We start from the raw sequence: 6,000 nt of genomic DNA, 5'->3' as shown, positions 1-6,000 counted from the left end.
ATCTCACACGAAGGGGATAACTTGCAGAATTACCCTACAGATCCCCTTAGCAGTCATTTTCCTGTGGTCACCACACTGCGTGAGATCCAAGGGACCTCAGTCCAGTGGTCGCCTTGGAAAGGCTCCAGAGCAGGGTGTTCCCCAGGTTAATCACATGCTGAGATTTGCTATTTAGGGTTTTCCTTCTTGCACTTTTGAACATTACCTGAGTTCACCTGAACTCATGTTTTATTGACAGTGGGACTTTGTACGGTGGCTCTTCTATCCACTAGCTAGCTTCGCTAATGGGCTTCCCCCTTCCCCGGGGCTTACCCCACTGACGTAGCAAAAAAAGCTATTTTCTTTCCTGTTGGAAGTGCCATGTTATCAGTCTGTTGCTTGTCTTACTCTTGGCTAACCAAATCCCAGAGGTAGCTTCAAAAAGCTCATGGCATTTCTGCAGCATGCCCCAGCAGGGGAAGGGCTGACTCTACCGAGCATTCAGGAATCCCGCTTGGCTCGCTGTAGTTTGAGTGCAGAAATAAGCCAGAAGATTTACTGGAAAGAAAAACAAAATCAGGCTGGCTTAAAGTTCAGCATGGGCCAATTTTTTTTGCAAAAGTTTCCTACTATGATTTTTTTTTTCCTTCCAAAATATGATCACTTTGATTATTTATTGGGAACCATATTTTCTTACTATAAATGGTCCTTTGGAATATGAAAAATGCTAGCAGTGATATAAATGGATATAAAATGGATATAAACTGTGGAAAGTTTTGTCTTAGAGGGAAAACACCCATGTCAGCACTGAACTGAGAGAGAGGGCCAACAGGGGAGCCCATTTCTCGATGGAAAAGCTTTTTCTACAGAAAAATCTCAGCTCACTCCTTCCAGGTTGGGCTTCCCCATGATTTTCACGTGATTAGGCATCAATGGGCCAAACGCTCATCCATCGTTCCGGCTTCGTGTGCCTCCCATGACCCCCCCAGATCCTCAGCTCCACATTGGGCTCACTTGGTGGGAGGGTGGGAGCAGCTGGGTGGGAGTGGGCTGCTCCTGGCTCCTGCCCTTCGTGCTAAACCACCTCCGGACGTGACTCGAAGCCACCTCCCTCCCCCCGACCCCCGAGCAGTTGCATCAGTGGGAACGAGGTTTAGGCAATCCCCGGTGTCATGTAATCAAGTTTTACAGTCCGTTGCCAGCACAATAAAATCTTTACTACTGTAGATGTCTAGCATTTTCAAACCCTGTTCTGAAAAAATAACAAGCCCGCTACAGGGGAACTAGTTAACAATTACAAGTTTGTGCAAGTTTTACTGACAGCAAAGTTCAGGTTTGAAGGCAAGCGAGTTCTCGGAGAGCACCCGGGGACCTCGAAATGCCACCCGTGTCCCTGCCCCTGCTCTCACGCTTGGCAGCCACCACCAGGGCTGCTTGGCCAGTCCCTGGGTGTGTATTGCCCCAAAAGCAGAGCAGAGAGCAACATGACGGTGGTCGTGTGTCTCCCTTTCCCTGGAGGGTGAATTCGGTGGCTTGTGAAATAAAGAGCCCCCGAGCGTGCTGCCTGCCAACGTACCCCTGTGCTGCACCAGCAGCCTGCCGAAACATGGCCCCGAGGCACCCAGAGGAGTCTGCACCCCCAAGAGCTGCTTTTGGGGGTGGCCAGCCCTTGGGACATGCCCCACTATGGCCACTGGTAGCTGGAGATGTGTAGTTGGGACAATGCATCCAAGCACATGGGCCGTTGGAGCTACAGAGGTGTAGCTTTTCGCTCGGCAAAGGGACATGGGGACCCTCTCCAGGCCCAGCGGTTGCCCGCTCCAGGCTTTGCCCGCTCCCCATGTGGGGTGCAGCAGCAGCCAGTGGCGTGGCGTGGAGCGGAGCAGGGAAGCCACCATCCTTGGTGCTCCTTGTCTCCCTGTGGTTTCCAGTAGCTGTGTTGGCTTGTCCAAGCACCCATGGAGCGGCAGCATGCAACCGCCCCTCCAGCGGCAGTGGCGCGAGACGAAGGGCAGGGAGGTGAACCTGGCACTGAGGAGGGTGCTTAATCATGGGAATGCTTGCAACCAAATCCTGCGATGCCTGCAGAGATACGTGGCAGGTGGGGCAGCCGCCGTGGGCTCGGGGGGGAGAGGGGGCTGCTATAGCAAAGGGTGAGGCTCTGCAGCTTATCTGCGGCCACACAATGAGAGATGCCCTTGCTTCGAAAGGGCATTGTGCAAGCAGAGAAGGGGGCCACTCGCTGGGATACAAGTAATCTCAGCTGCTTCTATAAACTAATCCAGGCAGCCGCCTGGGTGCAGGGCATGTGAGCCATCCCCATCGCCCCGTTGGCCGCCGGGCCCAAGGGAGACGCTCCTGCCAGACCATGGGTTTCACAATTTTCCAGGCTTTTCCAGGCCAGGGACATTATCTTGCCACTTAGAGCACAAAGGGTTGATTCATAAAATGGAGGGTGTAACCCAGAGCCCAGTGTAACCAACCGGGTCTACCCATTGGTTTCCATCACCTTTGGGTTAGCTGCTAACAGTGGAGAGGGTCGTGAGTACATCTGCACCTCTGGAGATGCAGTTCACTGGTAGAAGATGCTCCAGGGAGCAACTCTGAAGAGCTGGTAGCTTTCATTAGAGGACAGGGGAGTTTCCCAGGTGTGCTGTGGCTCTGAGAACGGCCTCCTGCGACCCAAACCCTCTGGCCACCCCTCCTGAGCACATCACGCCTCTTGGCAGGGAAATACTGACCTTTGGCCAGCCCAGCTCACCTGGGACCACGGCACCTGCAAATTGGTTTGGCTGCACCTCACTCAAGCCCCCCTGGACTCTGTAGGCTCAAACCTCTACACCACTACAGCTACCCAAGCAAAATAGACCAAATGTAATGATCTCTAGAGTAAAGCTCCCAAAATCTTTCCTATCCACCTTGGGAAGAGCATCTGCAAAGTTATAAATATAGATGGAAAAAACAGGTATGCTCCTTTTAACCCCGTTAAAATGTTACTGGCCACATATTTTTTGAGAAGGTAGAGGAGAAAATAGCACCTAAAAGCTGCTAATAGTTCCTAGACACAGCTATTAGCAGACGCAGCAGAACAAATTAGTTTGTTTATCAATGTGGAGAAGATGAAATCTGTGGCTATTAATGGCCCAAAAGTAATCCTTGGCGTAGATAGAGAAACATTAAAAGAGGTGATGACACCCTGCTAGAGGACAAGTAATGAACAGCAAAAGTAACAAATAACATTCACGGAGTGGAGAAGTGCTGGAAAAGTAGCCTGATCAGCACCAATCCAAAAATACACATTTTCAGCACTGATACCACATCTGTCCTTCTTCATGTCATGCAAGTCCCTGAGAACAAGCAAAGAGGATCTTGACCTGGTCCTCAGGAGACAACCATGAGAGGGACCATTGAGTCCATGAGGGAGTTTTCTCCAGTGTCCACAACTGTAGGACGTAAAGTCTCATGGTGCTAGCACCATGGCTTCCACAGCTGGTGGCATCACAGGCACCACTTGGAAAGCAAAGGCACGGATGACCTGGAGAAGCCTTTGGTAAAACAGAGAAGAAGAAAACCTGGTCCTTGGCCATGATGCTGGAAAGCATGGGCAGGCCACCAGAGAGCAGCAGACATAGCAGAAAGCAATAGGTGCTATGAAGGAATGGTTTCTGCTGGCTCAGACTGGATTTGTCCCCTGCTGTAAAGTGGTCTCATGGATTGAAAATAAATGATCAGGTCACATACTTCTGTATTTTCTGCCACTGCTCATCTTTACAGCTGTGGGTACACTGTGGACATCTGCCATGGTTTCCCTGATGATAAAATTGGAGGCTGCAAGTGATACTGTAAGAGGGCATTGAAGAACAACATACTCATTCTCACAGCGCACTTTTTGCTGAGTTTAAATACGAAGCTTTGAGACTCCATTTTCTAGAATAAACTTTACTTTAAAAGCCCTTGTTTTGCTATTAGGGTGCTCTTGGGGATTTTGGCTAACGCCATCCTGATGCCGCTGCCCTGAGGCCCCGCTTTTCTCCGCAGGATGTGGCTTGCCATCTGGAGGTGCTGCTCGCGTTTTTGCCTTCGCAGGGTGCTCCGAGCTTTAGCACTTCAGATGCCTCCAGCTGGGTTGGGACCTGCGACAGGAGCTGTGATTTCTTCCTCCTTCCCCCTCACTCCCACAGCGTCACCCGTGAGGGAACTGGTGTTTTGCTGATGGGCACAGCTCTGCACCAAAGGACCTTTCCTAACACGGCATCCGGCAGCGAATAAAACCCAACCCACCATTGCTCTTCCGAGCAGCGGATGCTCCCAGGTATCCATCTCCTTGGCGTTATCGCCAGCTATGCTGGTTATTCCTCGCGCCCGGGATGCTCCGCCGGGGCTGGGAGGTGCCAAGGACTTGCAGAAGGGCTAACCCCCGCCCCGCTTGAGGTTGGCCGGACCCCACTGTAGTTCTCATCCCCCCTGCCAGGGCATGGGGACTCCCAGGTCCGATATCATTAATTAGCGCTGGATAAGTGGATCGTTTTGAGCACTTAAAGTTACTTGAAGGATTTGGATGCACACGGGTAACCGGTCCATAGGCTTGCCTACGGGTTCCTAGACAAGGAGGTGTAAATCCTACTGATAAGGCTTGTTAGTGTTAGGGGGCTGGGAAGGGGGAAGCGGGGGGGTGTTTGGAGCCAGGCACAGGGATCTCCAGGGACCGGGAGGGGCGAGCCCGCTGCTGCAGCCCTCTCCTCCTGCCGGGGAGCCCCTGGCCGGGGGGAGGCACTGGGGTGCCGCGGGCAGTCGGGGTCAGGCTGATTTACAGCAGCGGAGGAACCGGGGCTGTTAATTCAAAGTTGCCGCTTATCGGTGTTTAGAAAGCAAGCTCCGATCCGTTGGTTAGCGATTTGGCCTTTGCTGTAAATAGAGGGGCCCCATGCTTTGCTGTGACATTTTTGTCCTTATTATCTTGTCTCGGCCTCTGCGGGAGGTGGGAGAGTTATTTAAGGCTGACCTTAGTGGAAGGAAAATGAACAACTCCCTTACCCCACCCTGTTTTTCTCTCCGCCATCCTGGGTAACAACTGTTGCATTGAACTATCTGTGTGACATACTTAATCCTCTACCACCCCTGCAAATATTTTGTAGATCAATTCACCCTGCTGTGCCCAGAGAAAATAATCGCAAAGAGACTGAGTAGAACTAATGTCAGGAGTAAAAAATATGGATTTTGCATCATTATCCCTCTGGGAAAATCAACAAGGATGGGCCATGACCCCACCAGGCACTGGAGCTCGCTGCTGAGCCTGTCTAGTCTTGCATGGCTGTGGTTCACATCTAATTCAAACCTGTGTTTCAGATGAATTTCAAAACCGGTTGCTCCATCCCAAGCTAAACCTCTGACCATTGCATACAAAAACACGTAATAGTGGCTGGGTGGAGCTGGAGGGAGTATTTTAGAGTTGGGGTCTCTGTACTGGGAATTTAGATCAGGACACAAACCCTCCACAGTTCTGGGAAAGGATGGGGGGATGCACGAGGAGTGTGGGTGGATCCCATCCTTGCTGGGACGTACATGGCTTTGAGAGGCTTGCGGTACAGAAGTCAACATGTGCACGTGCTCCAGCTGCTCCTGGGTGATACACAGCGTGTACAAGATGGTCAAAGTGAATCCATTAAAGGAGACCTGAAGAAACCCTCGTTCATTTGAAGCACAGCGCTAGCAAGTCTAAAAAATGTCTGATCTCCAGACACTCGTTTTATTGACCTGCTACCACCAAGGGTACCAGCTGCACAATGAGAGTGCTGCAAAGCTATGTTAGCACCTCTGAGGTGCAGTCACATGGGGTTTTAAATCCCTTACCCAATCTTTGCAAACCTTTCTATTCAGTTAAAAAAAAAATTAAAAAAAATAATCTCCTGATCAGTTTTCAAGACATTTCAGATACTTTCTCCTTTCGGCCATGCCAGAAAAATGTCAAAAGATCTTTCCCCTAGAAAACCCAGTGTTTTCCCAAACATTGTGATGAACAAG

Source organism: Gavia stellata, chromosome 17 (assembly GCF_030936135.1).
Source record: "Gavia stellata isolate bGavSte3 chromosome 17, bGavSte3.hap2, whole genome shotgun sequence".
Taxonomy (NCBI): Eukaryota; Metazoa; Chordata; class Aves; order Gaviiformes; family Gaviidae; genus Gavia; species Gavia stellata.
Note: the sequence above shows the minus strand (reverse complement) of the source record.